The sequence below is a fragment of the Arachis ipaensis genome, chromosome B5, assembly GCF_059453495.1.
Source record: "Arachis ipaensis isolate K30076 ecotype BB chromosome B5, ASM5945349v1, whole genome shotgun sequence".
Taxonomy (NCBI): Eukaryota; Viridiplantae; Streptophyta; class Magnoliopsida; order Fabales; family Fabaceae; genus Arachis; species Arachis ipaensis.
Genome location: NC_142440.1, coordinates 107,795,572 through 107,816,240, shown reverse-complemented (window position 1 = coordinate 107,816,240; position 20,669 = coordinate 107,795,572). Strand labels below are relative to the sequence as shown.

The 20,669-nt window shown below is 39.1% G+C and overlaps 1 pseudogene; it reads right to left on the bottom strand.

Moving 5' to 3' along the window:
• Nucleotides 1–270: 270 nt before the first annotated feature.
• LOC148565308 (small nucleolar RNA R71) lies at nucleotides 271–367 on the bottom strand (annotated as a pseudogene).
• Nucleotides 368–20,669: the final 20,302 nt, after the last annotated feature.

The window sequence follows — 20,669 nt, the reverse complement described above, 5'->3', positions numbered from 1 at the left end:
AGGCCAGTTCAAGATATAAAATTGCCTATACATTCTACCAACCACCAATTTCTTATTGCCTTCAGAATCACAAAAATTAGAAAAGTGTGTGAAAAATGAAATTAGCTTACAAGATAAAGATCTACAAGCTGCTATTATTTCCATTTTCTCTCAGAGACAAAGCTACTCAATGGTTGGAATCCTTCCCAAGGGACAGCATAGACAACTGGGATGATTTGGTAACCAAGTTCCTTGCCAAGTTCTACCCACCTCAGAGAGTTATTAGATTGAAGACTGAAGTACAAACATTCACACAACAAGATGCTGAGCCTTTGTATGAAGCATGGGAACGATACAAGGCTTTATTCAGGAAATGTCCTCCTGGAATGTTCACTGAGTGGGATAGATTATAGAATTTTTATGAAGGCTTGACACTGAAGTCTCAAGAGGCCTTAGATCATTCAGCTGGAGGTTCTTTGTAACTCATGAAAATTGCAGAGGAAGCTCAAAATCTCATTGATATGGTGGCTAACAACCAGTATTTCTTTGCTCATCAAAGGCAACGCCAACCATCACAAAGGAGAGGAGTAATGGAGTTGGAAGGAGTGAATTCAATCCTGGCTCAAAATAAGATGATGCAGCAGCAAATTTAATAACAATTTGAGCAAATGGCCAAGAGGATTGATAGCCTCCAAGTTGCAGCAGTTAACACTAGCCAACCATCAACCACATGGGGACAAAATGAAGAAACTCAAGAGGAGCAGCAGCAAGAACAAGTCCAGTACATGCACAACCAAAATTCTGGGACAAATGAAGTCTATGGTGATACTTACAACCCTTCATGGAAGAACCACCCAAACCTTAGATGGGGAGACAACCACAATCAAACTCAGCAGCCATGGCAGAGAAACTCAAACCAGAAAAACTGGAAAAACACAAACCAAAATAACCAGCAGAATAATAGCCAAACCACATACAGAAAACCACAAAATACCTACCCCAATTCTAACCATCATCCATCCAATAACCAAGCCTCAAATCAAAACACTTATCCTCAACCCTCAACACCTCACAATCAACCAATCTCACAAGACTCTCAGAGGATTAACAACTTGGAGCTCTTGATGGAAAAGATGATGAAACATCAAGAGATGACATTGAGGAACCAGGAAGCCTCCATGAAAAATATGGAAAGGCAAATTGGACAACTCTCCAAGCAAATCACCATTGAAAGGCCATCAAGCTCACTACCTAGTGACACCATCCCTAATCCAAAAGAGGAGTGCAAGGCAATACAACTGAGGAGTGGAAAGATCCTGATGAAAAATGAAGAAGCAACCAAGAAGCCCAAGGAAAGTGATAAGAAACAAGCTGAAGAAGAGAAAGCCAATGATGAGGATGTAACAGCAAGCAAGCAAACTCAAAATCAGGCTCAAGAAAAGGATAAGCAGCCACAAAATTTGAGAAAAGGGAAGAACATGGGAGAGCTGGCTCCAGGACAGCAGCAAGTGGAGAAGAGCTTTACACCTCCGTTGCCATACCCTCAAAGGTTCAACAAGGAGACTAAGGACCAGCACTACCCAAAATTTCTTAAAGTCTTCAAGAAGTTGGAGATCAATATTCCCTTAGCTGAAGCACTTGAGCAAATGCCCCTGTATGCAAAGTTCTTGAAAGAACTTATCAACAAGAAGAGGAGTTGGCAAAAGAAGGAAACTGTGCTTCTCACTGAAGAATGCAGTGCACTCATCAGGAAAGGACTTCCCCCCAAAGTGGAAGACCCTGGAAGTTTCTTCCTACCTTGTACCATTGGAAGCATATTTATCAACAAAGGGATGTGTGACTTAGGAGCAAGCATAAACCTAATTCCATCATTCTTAGTGAAAAAGCTTGGTATAGGGAAGGTGAAACCAATACAAATGTCCTTAGAATTGGTGGACCAGTCAGTAGTATATCCCAAGGGAGTGATTGAAAACCTTTTAGTAAGGGTTGACAAGTTCATTTTTCCTACGGACTTTGTAATCTTGAACACTGAAGAAGAAGAAAACAATTCAATCATCTTGGGAAGTCATTTTTGGCCACTGCAAGAGCCATCATAGATGTAGATCAAGGAGAATTAACCCTCAGGATGCATGATGAGAGTGTTACTCTGAGTGTACTGCCAGAAACACAGTTCAATCATAAAAAGAAGGATGGTATAGAAAATGACAAAGAAAACCTGCAATGGAAAGAGGGAATCAACAAGACAAACAACAACTGCCCTCCCAAGCAAGAGATAGATGATACAACAAGTCAAAAAAAGAAAGAGACTGTGCAAAATAATGAAGAGGTTCAAGAGGACATTGTAGTATTGGCAACTAAGAAAAGAAACCTCAAGAGGAAGCCTGTTGTCAAAGGAGAAGGGTCAACAGAAGGAGGGAGAAAGAACAAAAACAGAATAAAAAAGGGTTGGAAGAACAAAAAAATTCCAACAGAAGGGCTCTCCAAAGGTGACAGAGTGCAATTAATATATCAACAGCTGGGAACAGAGGATCACTACACTGTTAACCAAGTACTCTCTCTTGAGCATGTGGAAATTGAGCACCAAGGGACAAAGAAGAAGCTCACAGTCAGAGGGGACAAGTTGAGGCACTACAATCATCAACCACCATAAAAGAAGGGTTCAATGTCAAGCTAATGACAATAAAAGAGCGCTTCATGGGAGGCAACCCATGATTCAAGATTCTTGCTTGCTTTTAAATTCAATAAATTATGATCACCTTAGCATGATTTTGAATATACTTGACAGATACGTACAGTGTTTTGGAACATATGCCAGACTTCTAAGTTTGGTGTGCTTGATAGCACACAAAAGCTAATTTTCAAGCATCTTCAGATCATATGCTTAGTCATTTCGATAAAGTATATGGCTAAACATTAAGTTTGGTGTCTGCATATGTATCAATTGTAGAAAGATCAACTTTTGTTCAGTAAAGAAAAGAGACAATCAAAATCATGCAGAGATGAATCATGCATTATTTTATTTTAGGAATTTATGAATTAGAATTCATGATAAAAGTATCAATTGTGACAAATGCTTGTTTTTGACATCAACTCTTTAACAAGAGACAAGTTTGGTGTTCACCACACAATTGATCTTTCACAAAAAAAAAAATAATGCAATCACTCCTTTCACCACCATGCTTCAATTGTATCCTAAAGCATATCATTTATGTTTAATTAGGAAAAGAAGGCTGAAGTAAGGACAAGGTAAGGGAACAGCTATGACAAGTCAAGAGAGGGTTCACATGTGCCTAGAGAGGTGCGCCAACTTTGGAAAACAAAAAAATTCTGCATGCTAGTCACCTTGAGGGACGGACCCCATGCAACCAATAGTAAGAGAATCCTTGTCAATCCTCTAGAAAACATGCAAGCCATTCATATCATAAAGTTACTAGGTTGTTCAACTTAATCCCCACCCTTCACAAGCCATAACAGAACCATTCCCCAAGTGTGGTCTTCGGCCAACTCTTTTGTTTCCTTGCCTATAAAAGAGTGAGACATCTCTTGCATCACATGTCCCTACAAACCCTCTCTACAAACATAAATCTCTACCTCCACCTTGTGCAATTCTATACCTATACACCACCTTTCTCATAACAACAACATTCCCTTCCTCACCCTCTTAACACCACAAAACCGTACCTCAAAGCCACCATTGTTTTGTCTTCTTGATTGCACTCATGGCTTCATCAAGCTCAAGGAGAAGGCCAGGCAAGGAACCAATGGTGATCGAACCTCCTACCTATGATACAAAGAGATTTAGATCTCAGTTTCATGAAGGAAAATATCATAGGTTCATGAAAACAAAGCTCATCATCTATGAAAGGTATTTTGCGCTGAAAGAAGAAGAATACCCCATAATGAAACAAATTACTAGGGAAAGAAGGTGGGACCTGCTATGCAATCCCCTCCCCAAAATTAGTGCACTCTTGATAAGGGAGTTCTATGCAAATGCCGTGAAGGAAAGTGAAGGCAGCCCCTCTTACAAAAGCTATGTTAGAGGAACCGAAGTGGATTTCAGTTCAGCATCTATTACAAGGGCCTTGAAGCTGAGAACCAGAACTTATGAAGAACCCAGTTATGAGGCCAGATTGTAGAACGAGAATGATCCTGATGAAATTCTCCAGGGGATATGCTTGGAAGGCACAGACTGGGAAAGAGATTCGCAAGGAGTCCCAAGCTGATTGAAAAGAATAAATCTCATTCCTGAAGCCAAGGGATGGTATGAGATAATAAGGAGATCCATACTCCCCACGGGAAACACCTCAGCGGTCACAATCAAGCGAGCACTCTTGATATACTGTATCTTACATGGAGGAGAAATCAACCTTGCACAACTCATAGCTGATAGTATTCAAAAGATAGCTGAGAGCACAAACAAATCCGCTAGGCTTGGCTATCCGAGCACAATTCTAAGGTTGTGTACTAGAGCCGGAGTGATCTTTAAAGATGAGGACACAGAGAAAGTAAGAAGAGGAGCAGGAATAACAAGGAAAACCATGGAAGGAATTATTGAGGATGATGATCAAGAAGAAGGGCCCCAAAGAAGAAGAAGATCAGAGGAAGGAGGAGAACAAGCTCACGGTGCCATAGATATGAGTCAACTACAGAGAGTTCTTGAAGAAATATCACAGCAAAATGTGATAGCACAAGAGCAGTACTCAAGATGCCAAGAGCAATATCTAGAGCACCGGGAGCAATACTTGAAAGACAGGGAGCAAAATGAAGCTTGGCAGCACAGAATGGAGGAAAGATTGGAAAGCTGGCAGCAACAATTAATGGCCCAACAACAAGAATTTCAAGCCAAGATTCTTGAGGGACAAAGGGAACTAACAACAGGACTTCAAGAGTCATATGACAAGATGTTCCTGACCCAAGCCAAGTATGGGGAGTATACTCACAACCTGTATCAGTGGAAGAATATTCACCACACTATTGGAGAGGTTAGACATGTGCAACAACCAGATTGTAATGAAGATGTGCAAGCAAGGTTGGAGTACGTAAGCCGTTGCATGCCAGCAATCAATCTACAAATCAAATCATTTGATCAATGCCAAGAACTTAGAGACCGCCAAGCAGCAAAGTCTAAGCTTAATAACCAGGTAGCATACCGAAGATTAGAAGAAGTTGGGCTTTCAGGTCTCACAGATTCTATTTGGGACAGAAGATGTCCTCGTGAAGAAGCTCAAGATTATGGACAGAAGAGGAAGAAGAAGAAGGGAGAATCCAGCAAATCCAAAAGAATGGAAATGCCTGACAAATAGAGGTGGTGAAGTTTATCTTCTTATTCGTACTTAAATAAGGAAGATGCATATCTGAAACATGACATGCCTCCAATTACTTTATGTTCTACTATTCCTTTTGTTTGCATTAGTAGTTAGCTAAGAATAAACTATCTGCATAATAATTGTTATCACTCATTAACTTGAATACCTTGTTTTGTTTTCCCTTGCTGTTTGAATAAAAGAGAAATGTTTGGTTTAGAAAAGTAATTGTTCAATGTTACAAAAGTTAGAATGAAAGTTAGTGGTGGAGTGTGTTTGATTCAATTGTTAGCTCATACAATAAGTGCTGCATAATGACTTGTTACTTGAAGCTTAAGCCAGTTTGCTGCTATGATCCTTCAATTAATAAAAGCCCCTTGAAAATAAACCAAAACAAAAAGAAAAAGAAAGAAGAAAAGCCAAAAGTTGGCAAAGAAACAAACAATAAGGCTAGACACCAATAGCTTGGACCTTAGGACATATGCCTATGGTGTTTATGTACTAGGATATGCTTGGACAAGTAGGTTCTAAGGAGTATTTTAAAACTTGGCAACTTAGATAAATTGATTTGGGATTGCCAACTGAAAGTCCACAATAAAGAGCAACCTAGCTACAAAATATTTAGTGATCTAAATAGATGCTGGGCATCAATGTTCCTAGGAAGAAAAAAAATTTGAGCCATGTGTCTGTGGTGAAGAAATGTTGAATGAAAATAAGCCAAAGGCCACTACAACATTTGCCACCAAGCCTTCAATAAGAAATAAGCTCTGTAATGCAAAAGAAAGAAGAAAAGCTAACAAGGGAAATGAGCAAAAAGTGAGGAGTCATAGCAGCAACCTTGGTGAACTCTTAAAAGAAACATTGTTTGTTTTGACAGCAAGTAATAAATGAGCTACTTTTGATCTACATAAAACCCCATAGACCAAATTCAACTATCTGCCTAATAAGAACATATATACTTATCTATTTCATTCTATCTTCTCTTATGTTTGATGCTTGCTTGGGGACAAGCAAGTTTTAAGTTTGGTGTTGTGATGACAAGTCATCTTAGCCTAGTTTCACTAGCCTTTTTCTTTAATTTTATTAAGTTTTATGCACTTTCTTGCATTCTAAGTAAGTAATTTGGAATGAAAATGCATGACTTCTCTAAATCAAACAACTACCATATAATTGATGCTAAATCATGAGGTTTAAGCTAAATTTAATTGAGTTTTAATGATTTATAAACCTTGTGAATTTGGTGATACTTTGATTGGTTGTTTTGATTAATTATAGGTGAAGAAAATAAAAAAGGAAGAAAGCGTGGCCTAAGAAGTGTGGCTCAAGGAAAAAAAAGTGTGGCCAAGAAAGGAGGAAGTGTGGCGCAACAAACCATGAAGCTCTCTCCAAGAGCACCAAGCTCACCAAGTGAGCGCTACACTTACTCCCAGGAGACCAAGGCACAAACTCTGCTCACTTTGTGAGCTGAGCACAATATGAGGCCAAGAAACAAGGAAAGGAGAAACCAAGCTCAGCTCACAAAGTGAGTATTATCGAGAGCTCACAGGGAAAAATTCAAAGAAAATAAAGTGCAAGTGCATGCTCCAAGACTCGAACCCCACACCTTGAGGAAGTAAGGAAGCAAGGCAACCAAAGAAATGGGCAGCGCATGCTTCCCGTAGGTTTCGAACCAAGGAGCTCTCCTTGGATGCCCCAAGGCTCAGCTCACTTGGAGAGCTGAGCGCTACTTCTTGGTGCATAAGGCACAACGTGACACGGCCAGGGAGTGGGGCGCGCAACAAATTTGACACGGTCCAAGGGCAGCGCGCAACAAATTGGCACCAAGGCACCAATGCTCAGCTCACTTTGTGAGCTGAGCTTTCCCCTGATGCCTCCCCCAAGCAACAGCACGCAAGGCCTCCCCACACCAAGTCTCAAAGCTCAGCTCACTTTGTGAGCTGAGCATCCCCCTGGAAGCAAATTCTCCATGGGCTGAAAATTGAATTAAATATCCAACTTAATTCATTTCTTCACCAAATCAAAAGCCCATCCAAATTCCGAAATCCAAGAATAGAAAGTGTATAAATAGGAGTTAGTTTGATGTAATTAGGATCTCTAGACTTTACTTTAAATTTTTCCTTTTTAGCTTTCATTTAAATTTTGAGCTTTTTACTTTGAATTTGTATTTCTGAGAACATGGAAGGAGAATTGATCTCTCTTCTTCTTGGTTCTTGCTTGAGCACTCTTTAATTTTCTTGCTTTGGATCTTGGGTAGAGAATTGAAGAACTTTTGTTTCAATCTCACCTTGAGATCTTGTTTAATTTTCTGCATAATTGAATTCCAATTTCCGTTTACTGCTTCATCTTCTACTCTCTCTGCAATTTACTTTTCTTTGTTTCTTTTGCAATTGTTCTTGTTAGATCAAGGAAGGATTTGAGATCTAGACTTGTTATCTAGGCTCTTCCACTCCTAGATCTTCAACCTCTTTTACATTGCTGCAAATTAAGCACTGCCTTTCTGTCTTTACAATTCTCAAAGCATTTTTACTCTTCTGTTTGAGATCCATTCCAATTCAATTAATCTTTTGCTTTGCTGTTTGATGAAATTTAATTCTGCTTGTTTACATTCTGTAATCCCAATTTCCAATTCCTTTTATGATTCAAGCAATTTACATTTCTTGCACTTTAAGCTTCAGCCATTTACATTTCTTGCAATCTAAGTTTCTACAATTTACATTACTTGAACTTTAAGATTCTGCCTCTTTACTTTTCTGCTCTTTAATTTACTGCACTTTACCCCTCTCCCTTTACATTTCAAGCAATTTAGTTTCTGCAAAGCACAAATCACTCAACCAATACTTGATTCGCTTGACTAAATCAACCACTAAACTAAAATTGTTCAATCCTTCAATCCCTGTGGGATGGACCTCACTCATGTGAGTTATTATTACTTGATGCGACCCGGTACACTTGCCGGTGAGTTTTGTGTTGGATCATTTTCCATACATCAATGATGTAGCATTCTGGAAGGGCAAAAAGTGATTGAGAAAAGCTTATCATAGAGAATAGGGACTGGAATGTTAGTAAAAATCACCCAAGATCCTTGGCTCCCTCCACCTCTGTCGTTTACTGTTCTTCTATCAGCTTTCATGCACTAACCAAAACATGCTCTCTTCTATGTTAGTGATTTGATGAATTCTGACTGAAGCTGGAACTAATCTCTGATTGAATCCACCTTTATTACTGATATTGAGTCGAGAATTCTATCAATAAAACCAATGAAAAAGGATGATAAAATTAGATGTATTTTGTCCAAATATGGGATCTATGAGGCCAGTTCAGGATATAAAATTGCCTATACATTCTACCAACCACCAATTTCTTATTGCCTTCAGAATCACAAAAATTGGAAAAGTGTGTGAAAAATGAAATTAGCTTACAAGATAAAGATCTTCATGTGTAACTGCTTACACGAAAAGGTCTTGGTAATGAGGTTACTCCACAACAGAATTTTAGGCACTCGAAAAGAATGGCGCATCCATTACACGAAAAGAGCAGCGCATCCGCGTGGATTGGCGAAATCTCCATCAACGCGCACGCGTGCATGACGCGTATGCGTGACGAGCTGGACGTGACCTCATTAAAGAAATCATCCATTACACAAGGAAAAGACCCAAGGAACTCTAGGGGGAACAGGCGGGGGGGATCGTCCATTACACACTTAGACACAATTTTAGCTAGTTTTTAGTTTTTGTTCTTCTAGAGAGAGAAACCCTTATTCTCCTCTAGATCTAGTTTGATTTTGATCTCCTATTGTCGAATTCTGAATTGGATTTTGTCGATTTATAGTTTTGATTACATAATTTGAATTCCTTAGTATAATTTTGTTTAGATCTTGTGTTAGTTTCATGTTTTCTTGTTATTTCCCATTTTCTACCCATTTTGTGAATCTTGTGGATCTTGAATTGTTAATGTTACATTGATGATTTCCATGATTGATGGTGTTATTTGAGTGATTTTCCATTGATAATTGTTAGTGGGTACCTTTTAAATTCAATTTAATTGTATTTTGAATATGTCTTTTAGTAATGCTTACCATGTGTTTGATGAAATGTTTCCCTTGATTATGGAGTAGTTTTCTTTACTCTTGGCCTAGGCTAAGGGAATTGGGTAAACTTGAGTCATTGGGTCTAATGGATTTGGTAATTTGGGAACCCTTAATAGTCAATTTGATAACCATTGACACTAGCCTACTACTAAGTTAATTGGTAGCTAGGTTGGGCCTTATGGATTGATGTTGATCAAGCCATTTAATATACTTCAAGTATAGAAGTAAACTTAATGAGTTTGGTTCTTCATAATTGTCAAGATATGGTTATTAGACAAGGATAGTGATCCCAATTCCTATGCCTAGCCAAGAGTTGCTTTTATTATTCATATTTGAAACCCAAAAATTCCCATTGTTTGATTCCAGTTATAGTTACTTGTTTAGGTTTAGAGTAGAGTTATATTGGATGTTTTCTTATTAGTTTGGATTTGCTCAAACTTTGCTTTAGTTACTTGAATTAGTTTCTTGCATTTTAAGATTTCTTGCTTGTTAAGTCTCTTAGCTTAATTTCTTGCTCATGACTTGCAATCCCGGAATTCTAACCAATGTTGATGCACATGTTTGCCCATTCCTTGTGAGACGACCCGAGGATTATTTTTCGGTTGAGAGCTATACTTGCAACGTGAATATTTCGTGAAATTCTTACTGACAGTAATTCTAGACCATCAAATTTTTGGCGCCGTTGCCGGAAAATGGTTGTAACGTATGCCTTGACATTGGTTATGTGAATAGTGTAGATAGTTTACTTGCTTTCAATACTTAGTTGTAGTTTGGATTTCTTTTGTGCATGTGCTATGACTCCCAAGTTTGTTGACTCGGTCTCAACCGAATTCTAGCTTAGCCGAATTTGACCCTGAGATTGAAAGAACCTTATTACACACTCGGCAAGCTAGATGACGGTTGGACTATACGGCTAGCACTTCGGCCTCTCTTGAGGAACATACCGAATCACTAGACGGTACCGAGAGTGACTTGGAGTCCGCTACTTCATATTCTTCTATTGGCACCACTAATACATCTTTGTATCCCATAGGTGAACCATACATGGCGGAGCCACGCCGGATCACTTTGCATGAACAAGGGGCTCCGGACATCATCCTTCAACCCTTGCAAGCAAGGTATCCCAACCTTGACCCAAACTTTGAGTTGAAGAATAGCTTGATAAATCTACTTCCTAAGTATCATGGGCTGCCGGGTCAAGACCCCATCCGACACCTAAGAGATTTTCAAGTTGCTTGTTCTACGGCTCGAAGGCATTGAGCCGATGAGGTGGCTATTATGGTTTTTGCCTTCCCTTCTCTCTTGAGGGGCAAGAAAAAACGTGGTTTTATTCGTAACCGGATGAGATTGTGACCAATTGGGATTTTTTGAGAAGAGAGTTTCTAGACAAATTCTTTCCGCCGGAGAAATCCGACTACATCTGAAAGGAGATCTCGGGTATAATGTAAAAGGACCAAGAGAGTTTGTATGAGTATTGGACTCGGTTCAAGAGGCTATTGGAATCTTGTCCACACCATGGATTGGATACTCACTTGCTCATTAGTTGCTTTATCGGAGGTCTTTGTGCGGAAGATAGAAGATTGCTCACCGCTTCTAGTGGTGGTTCCCTTTCCAAAAACAAAATGGCGGGAGAAGCTTGGAGCTTGATAAATGATATTGCCGAGGCTACATGGTGCACGAAATTGTGATCAACAATGGCGCTAACAGCTTGGTACGCACAATTGTAATCTCAACTCTTTGTCACAACTCTGCACAACTAACCAGCAAGTGCACTGAGTCGTCCAAGTAATAAACCTTACGTGAGTAAGGGTCGATCCCACGGAGATTATCGGCTTGAAGCAAGCTATGGTCATCTTGTAAATCTCAGTCAGGCGGATTCAAATGGTTATGGAGAATTGATAATTGAAAGATAAATAAAACATAAAATAAAGATAGAGATACTTATGTAATTTATTGGTAGGAATTTCAGATAAGCGTATGAAGATGCTTTGTTCCTTCTGAACCTCTGCTTTCCTATTGCCTTCTTCCAATCATTCATACTCCTTTCCAGGGCAAGCTTTATGTTGGGCATCACCGTTGTCAATGGCTACTTTCCGTCCTCTCAGTGAAAATGTTCCAAATGTGCTGTCACCGCATGACTAATCATCTGTCGGTTCTCGATCATGTTGGAATAGGATCCATTGATCTTTTTGCGTCTGTCACTACGCCCAACACTCGCGAGTTTGAAGCTCGTCACAGTCATCCCTTCCCAGATCCTACTCGGAATACCACAGACAAGGTTTAGACTTTCCGGATCTCAGGAATGGCCGCCAATAATTCTAGCCTATACCACGAAGGTTCTAATCTTAGATTAGAAACCCAAGAGATACATATTCAAGCTTGTTTGCATGTAGAACGGAAGTAGTTGTCAGGCACGCATTCATAGGTGAGAATGGTGATGAGTGTCACGGATCATCACATTCGTCAGGTTGAAGAACGAGTGTATATGTTAGAGAAGAAGTAGGCGTGAATTGAATAGAAAAACAATAGTACTTTGCATTAATTCACGAGGAACACCAGAGCTCCACACCTTAATCTATGGTGTGTAGAAACTCTATCGTTGAAAATACATTAGAACAAAAGGTCTAGGCATGGCCGAATGGCCAGCCTCCCAAAGCGTGAACATACAAGTTCCAAGATGAAAAGTATGATCAAGTGTCTAAAATACAATAGCAAAAGGTCCTATTTGTAGAAAACTAGTAACCTAGGGTTTACAGAAATGAGTAAATGATGCAGAATCCACTTCCGGGCCCACTTGGTGCGTGCTTGGGCTGAGCATTGAAACTTTCACGTGTAGAGACTTTTCTTGGAGTTAAACGCCAGCTTTTGTGCCAGTTTGGGCGTTTGACTCCAGCTTTTATGCCAGTTCTAGCGTTTTGACGCCAGAATTTCTATGCTGACTTGGAACACCGGTTTGGGCCATCAAAGCTCGGGCAAAGTATAAACTATTATATATTGCTGGAAAGCCCAGGATATCTACTTTCCAACACAATTGAGACCGCGCCAATTGAGCTTCTGTAGATCCAGAAAATCCACTTTAAGTGCAGGGAGGTCAGAATCCAACAGCATCTACAGTCCTTTTTCAGCCTCTGAATCAGATTTTTGCTCAGGTCTCTCAATTTCAGCCAGAAAATACCTGAAATCACAGAAAAACACACAAACTCATAGTAAAGTCCAAAAATGTGATTTTTATTTAAAAACTAATAAAAACATAATAAAAACTAACTAAAATATACTAAAAACATACTAAAAATAATGTCAAAAAGCGTATAAATTATCCGCTCATCACAACACCAAACTTAAATTGTTCCTTGTCCCCAAGCAACTGAAAATCAAATAGGAAATAAAGAATAGAATATACAATGAATTCCAAAAACATCTATAAAGATCAGTCTTAATTAGATGAGCGGGTCTATTAGCTTTTTGCTTCTGAACAATTTTGGCATCTCACTTTATCCTTTGAAGTTCAGAATGATTGGCATCTATAGGAACTCAGAATTCAGATAGTGTTATTGATTCTCCTAGTTCAGTATGTTGATTCTTGAACACAGCTACTTTATGAGTCTTGGCCGTGACCCTAAGCATTTTGTTTTCCAGTTTTACCACCGGATACATAAATGCCACAGACACATAACTGGGTGAACATTTTCAGATTGTGAATCAGCTTTGCTAGAGTCCCCAATTAGAGGTGTCCAGAGCTCTTAAGCACACTCTTTTTTCTTTGGACCACGACTTTAATCACTCAGTCTCAAGTTTTCACTTGACACCTTCACGCCACAAGCACATGGTTAGGGATAGCTTGGTTTAGCCGCTTAGGCCAGGATTTTATTCCTGTGGGCCCTCCTATCCACTGATGCTCAAAGCCTTGGATCCTTTTTATTTTACCCTTGCCTTTTGGTTTAAAGGGCTATTGGCTTTTTCTGCTTGCTTTTTTTTTATATTCACTGCTTTTTCTTGCTTCAAGAATCAATTTTATGATTTTTCAGATCATCAATAGCATTTCTCCTTTTTCATCATTCTTTCAAGAGCCAACAATTTTAACATTCATAAACAACAAATTCAAAAATATGCACTGTTCAAGCATTCATTCAGAAGAACAAAAAGTATTGCCACCATATCAAAATAATTAAACTATTTTAAAATTCAAAATTTATGTACTTCTTTTTCTTTTTGCAATTAAAAACATTTTTCATTTAAGAAAGGTGATGAATTCATAGGATATTCGTAACTTTAAGACATAGACTCTAAGACACTAATGATCATGTAATAAAAACACAAACATGGATAAACATAAAGCATAAAAATTTGAAAAACAGAAAAATAAGGAACAAGGAAATTAAAGAACGGGTCCACCTTAGTGATGGCGACTAGTTCTTCCTCTTGAAGATCTTATGGAGTGCTTGAGCTCCTCAATGTCTCTTCCTTGCCTTTGTTGCTCCTCTCTCATGACTCTTTGATCTTCTCTAATTTCATGAAGGAGGATGAAATGCTCTTGGTGCTCCACCCTTAGTTGTCCCATATTGGAGCTTAATTCTCCTAGGGAGGTATTAATTTGCTCCCAATAGTTTTGTGGAGGAAAATGCATCCCTTGAGGCATCTCAGGGATTTCATGATGAGGAATTTCCTCATGTTCTTGTCCATGAGTGAGATCTCTTGTTTGCTCCATCCTTTTCTTAGTAATGGGCTTGTCCTCATTAATGAGGATGTCTTCCTCTATGTCAATTCCAGCTGAATTGCAGAGATGACAAATGAGATGAGGGAAGGCTAACCTTGCCAAAGTAAAAGACTTGTCCGCCACCTTGTAGAGTTCTAGGGATATAACCTCATGAACTTCTACTTCCTCTCCAATCATGATGCTATGGATCATGATAGCCCGGTCTATAGTAACTTCAGACCGGTTGCTAGTGGAAATGATTGAGCGTTGGATGAAGTCCAACCATCCCCTAGCCACGGGCTTGAGATCATGACTTCTTAGTTGGACCGGCTTCCCTCTTGAATCTCTTTTCCATTGAGCGCCCTCTTCATAAATGTCTATGAGGACTTGGTCCAACCTTTGATCAAAGTTGACCCTTCTAGTGTAGGGGTGTGTATCTCCTTGCATCATTGGCAAGTTGAATGCCAACCTTACATTTTCCGGACTAAAATCTAAGTATTTTCCCTGAACCATTGTAAGCCAATTCTTTGGGTCCGGGTTCACACTTTGATCATGGTTCTTGGTGATCCATGCATTGGCATAGAACTCTTGAACCATTAAGATTCTGACTTGTTGAATGGGGTTGGTGAGAACTTCCCAACCTCTTCTTCGAATCTCATGTCGGATCTCTGGATATTCACCCTTTTTGAGCTTGAAAGGGACCTCGGGAATCACTTTCTTCTTGGCCACAACTTCATAGAAGTGGTCTTGATGCACTCTTGAGATGAATCTCTCCATCTCCCATGACTCGGAGGTGGAAGCTTTTGCCTTCCTTTTCTTCTTTCTAGAGGTTTCTCCAGCCTTTGGTGCCATAAATGGTTATGGAAAAATAAAAAGCAACGCTTTTACCACACCAAACTTAGAAGGTTTGCTCGTCTTCGAGCAAAAGAAGAAAGAAGAGAATAGAGGAAGAAGAAATAGAGGAGATGGAGGGGGGGTAGTGTTTTGGCCAAGGGGGTGAAGTAGTGTTTTAAGATGTGTGAAAATGAAGGAGTGAAGATGGGTTTATATAGGAGTGGAGAGGGGGGCTTGGGTTCGGCCATGTATGGGTGGGTTTGGGAGGGAAAGTGGTTTGAATTTGATTGGTGAGGTAGGTGGGGTTTTATGATGGATGGATGTGGATTGGTGAAGAGTTTATGGAGAAGAGGGTGGGATTTGATAGGTGAGGGGTTTTTGGGGAAGTGGTATTGAGTTGATTGGTGAAGGATATTTGGAGAAGGGTATTATGGAAATGTGTGAAGAAGAGAGAGAGCGGGTTGAGGTTGGTGGGGATCCTATGGGGTCCACAGATCCTGAGGTGTCAAGGATTTCTCATCCCTATACCAATTAGGCGTGCAAAACGCCATCTGCTGCCAATCCTGACGTTAAACGCCAGGTTACTGCCCCTTTCTGGCGTTTAACGCCAGCTTCTTGCCCTTTTCTGGCGTTAAACGCCAGTCCGGTGCCCATTTCTGGCGCTAAACGCCTAGAATGGTGCCAGACTGGGCGTTTAACGCCCATTCTGCTGCCCTTACTAGCGTTTAAACGCCAGTAGGCTTCTCTTCCATGGTGTGCTATTTTTCATTATGTTTTTTAGTTTGTTTTTGCTTTTTCAATTGTTTTTGTGACTTCACATGATCATCAATCTATAGAAAACATAAAATAACAATGGAAAATAGAAATTTAACATAGATAAGTAAAATTGGGTTGCCTTCCAACAAGCGCTTCTTTAATGTCAATAGCTTGACAGTGGGCTCTCATGGAGCCTCACAGATACTCAGAGCATGATAATGGCCTCTCAACACCAAACTTAGAGTTTGGTTGTAGCCTCCCAACACCAAACTTAGAGTTTGAATGTGGGGATTTTGTTTGACTCTGCATTGAGAGAAGCTTTTCATGCTTCCTCTCCATGGTTACAGAAGGAGATCCTTGAGCTTTAAACACAAGGGAGTCCTTATTCACTTGAAGGGCCAATTCTCCTCTGACAACATCAATGACAGCTTTTGCTGTGGCTAGGAAGGGTCTGCAAAGGATGATGGATTCATCCATACACTTCCCAGTAATCAGCAGGGATGTAGTGTGCTTCAACCTTTACCAAGACATCCTCTACAAGTCCATAAGCCTGTTTTCTTGAATTTTCTGCTATCTCTAGTGAGATTCTTGCAGCTTGTACCTCAAGGATTCCTAGCTTCTCCATTACAGAGAGGGGCATGAGGTTTATGCTTGACCCTAGGTCACACAGAGCCTTCTCAAAGGTCATGGTGCCTATGGTACAAGGTATTGAGAACTTTCCAGGATCTTGTCTCTTTTGAGGTAATCTCTGCCTAGTCAAGTCATCCAGTTCTTTGGTGAGCAAGGGGGGTTCATCCTCCCAAGTCTCATCACCAAATAACTTGGCATTTAGCTTTATGATTGCTCCAAGGTACTTAGCAACTTGTTCTTCAGTAACATCTTCATCCTCTTCAGAGGAAGAATACTCATCAGAGCTCATGAATGGCAAAAGTAAATTCAATGGAATCTCTATGGTCTTAGTGTGAGCCTCAGATTCACATGGTTCCTCATTAGGAAACTCCTTGGAGGCCAGTGGACGTCCATTGAGGTCTTCCTCAGTGGAGATCACTGCCTCTTCCTCCTTTCCAGGTTCGGCCGTGTGGGTCATGTTGATGGCCTTGCACTCTCCGTTTGGATTCTCTTCTGTATTGCTTGGAAGAGTACTAGGAGGGAGTTCAGCAACTTTCTTGCTCAGCTAACCCACTTGTGCCTCTAAATTTCTAATGGAGGACCTTGTTTCAGTCATGAAACTTTGAGTGGTTTTAATTAGATTAGAGACTACAGTTGCTAAGTCAGAGTGGTGTTGCTTAGAATTCTTTGTCTGTTGCTGAGAAGATGATGGAAAAAGCTTGCTATTGCTAAACCTATTTCTTCTACCATTATTGTTGTTGAAGCCTTGTTGAGGCCTCTGTTGATCCTTCCATGAGAGGTTTGGATGATTTCCCCATGAAGGATTATAGGTGCTTCCATAGGGTTCTCCCATGTAATTCACCTCTTCCATTGCTGGGTTCTCAGTATCATAAGCTTCTTCTTCAGATGAAGCTTCTTTGGTACTGCCTGTTGCTGCTTGCATTCCAGACAGACTCTGAGAAATCATATTGACTTGTTGAGTTAATATTTTGTTCTGAGCTAATATGGCATTCAGAGTATCAATCTCAAGAACTCCTTTCTTCTGATTTATCCCATTATTCACAGGATTCCTTTCAAAAGTGTACATGAATTGATTATTTGCAACCATTTCAATGAGTTTCTGAGCTTCTGTAGGTGTCTTCTTTAGAGGAAGAGATCCTCCAGCAGAGCTGTCCAATGACATCTTGGACAGTTCAGATAGACCATCATAGAAAATACCTATGATGCTCCATTCTGAAAGCATGTCAGAAGGGCACCTTCTGATCAATTGCTTATATCTTTCCTAGGCTTCATAGAGGGATTCACCTTCCTTCTATCTGAAGGTTTGGACTTCCACTCTAAGCTTGCTCAACTTTTGAGGTGGAAAAAATTTTGCCAAGAAGGTATTGACTAGCTTTTCCCAAGAGTTCAGGCTTTCTTTAGGTTGTGAATCCAACCATGTTCTAGCTCTGTCTCTTACAGTAAAGGGAAAAAGCATAAGTCTATAGACCTCGGGATCAACCCCATTAGTCTTGACAGTGTCACAGATTTGCAAGAATTTAGCTAAGAATTTATGAGGATCTTCTAATGGAAGTCCATAAAACTTGCAATTCTGTTGCATTAGAGAAACTAATTGAGGCTTAAGATCAAAGTTTGCTCCAATGGTAGGGATTGAGATGCTTCTCCCATAGAAGTCAGGAGTAGGTGCAGTAAAGTCACCAAGCACATTCCTTGCATTGTTGGCGTTGTTGTTGTTTTCGGCTACCATGGCTTCTTCTTGTTTGAAAAGTTCTGTTAGGTCCTCTATAGAGAGTTATACTTTAGCTTCTCTTAGCTTTCTCTTCAAGGTCCTTACAGGTTCAGGATTAGCTTCAACAAGAATGCCTTTGTCCTTGTTCCTGCTCATATGAAAAGAGAGGAGAAGAAAATATGGAATCCTCTATGTCACAGAATAAAGATTCCTTGAGGTGTCAGAGGTAAAGAAGAATAGAAGGAGAAGGTAGAGAAGAAAGAATTCGAACTTATCAAGAGGGATATAGTTCAAATTGTACATTGAGGAGGAGTGTTAGTCCATAAATAGAAGGATGTGGGAAGAGGGGAAGAATTTTCGAAAATAAAGTAAAAAGATTTTGAAATAATTAAGAGCAATTTTGAAATTTTGGTAAATGATTTTCGAAAACTAAGATTGGGAAAGAAATTAAGTGATTTTTGAAAAAGATTTTGAAATTAGAAATAAAAAAGATATGATTGAAACTTAATTTTGAAAAAGATGTGATTGAAAAGACATGACTGAGAAGATATGATTGAGAATCAAATTTAAAAGAAGAAAGTTTTTAAAATTAAAGTTGATTACTTGACCAACAAGAAATTAAAAGATATGATTCTAGAATTAAAACTTTTGATCCTTTCTTAATAGGCAAGTAACAACTTGAAAATTTTGAATTAAATCACTAATTGTAGCAAGGATTTTTGAGAATAGTAATAAATAAAAAAAATTGAAAAGAAATTGATTTTGAAAAGATATGATTGAAAATATATGATTTGAAAAAAATTTGATTTTGAAAAATTATGAAAATTTGAAAAAGATTTGAATTAAAAACAAAATCTTCCCTCTAGTGTCCTCCTTCTAGCGTTTAACGCCCAGAATGGCATCCATTCTGGCGTTTAACGCCCAAAATGCTACCTTTTTGGGCGTTTAACGCCCAGCCAGGCACCCTGGCTGGCGTTTAAACGCCAGTTTTCCTTCTTTACTGGGCGTTTTGAACGCCCAGCTTTTTCTGTATAATTCCTCTGCTGAATGTTCTGAATCTTTAATTTTCTGTGTTATTGACTTGAAACGACACAATTTTAAATTTTTTTTTGAATTTTTAATGATGAGAAACAATAAAAAATGCAACTAAGATCAAATAAACAATGCATGCAAGACACCAAACTTAGAAGTTTGTGTACTAAGGACTATAACAATTTGAAAATGTATGTAAGAAACAACAAAAGACACAAAATAAGAGAAATTAAAGATCAGAGCACTGAAATCATCAAGAACAACTTGAAGATCAATGAAGAATATAATGCATATATTCAAAAAATACAAGAATAAAGACATGCAATTGACACCCAACTTAAAAATTGACACTTGACTCAAACAAGAAACACAAAATATTTTTGGTCTTTATGATTTTATAAATTTTTTTGTGATTTTTCGAAAATTATATGGAAAAAGAGAAAAAGGACTTCAAGATTCTTAATGAGAATTCCAGGAATCATGCAATGTTAGTCTAAAACTCCGGTCCAGGAATTAGACATGGCTTACTAGCCAGCCAAGCTTTCAGTGAAAGCTTCGGTCCAAAAAACTAGACATGGCCAATGGCAGCCAAGCTTTAGTAAATCATTACGTTCAACAGCAAGATTGATAGAAATCAACCAGCCCCTGTGATGATAAGTTGAAACCTCGGTCCAATAGATTAGACATGGCTTCTCAGCCAGCCAGACTTCAATAAATCATCATGAAACTCTAGAATTCATTCTTAAAAACTCTGAAGAACAAAATAGATATACATTTTTTTTGAAATTTTTCGAAAATTGAAATGTAATAAGCTTAAACATAAAATAAAATTACCTAATCCGAGCAACAAGATGAACCGTTGATGAGCGGATATTTTATACGCATTTTGGGGTTAATTTCATATAGATTTTAGCATATTTTAGTTAGTTTTTAGTTTATTCTCATTAGTTTCTAGGCAAAATTCATATTTCTGGACTTTACTATGAGTTTGTGTGTTTTTCTGTGATTTCAGGTATTTTCTGGCTGAAATTGAGGGAGCTGAGCAAAAATCTGATTCAGGCTGAAAAAGGACTACTGATGCTATTGGATTCTGACCTCTCTGCACTCAAAATGGAATTTCTGGAGCTACAAAAGTCCAAATGGCGCGCTTCCAATTGCGTTGGAACGTAGACATCCAGGGCTTTCCAGCAATATATAATAGTCCATACTTTGCTCAAGGATAGACGATGTAAACTGGCGTTCAACGCCAGTTCCATGCTGCTGTCTGGCGTCCAGCGCCAGAAACAAGTTACAAAGTGGAGTTCAACGCCAGAAACAAGTTACAACCTGGCATTGAACGCCCAAAACAGCCCAGGCACGTGAGAAGCTTTAGTCTCAGCCCCAGCACACACCAAGTGGGCCCCAGAAGTGGATTTCTGCACTATCTGTCATAGTCTACTCATTTTCTGTAAACCTAGGTTACCAATTTAGTATTTAAACAACTTTTAGAGATTTATTTTGTATCTCATGACATTTTAGATCTGAATTTTGTACTCTTTGACGGCATGAGTCTCTAAACTCCATTGTTGGGGGTGAGGAGCTCTGCTGTGTCCTGATGAATTAATGCAAGTAATTCTGTTTTCCATTCAAACATGCGTGTTCCTATCT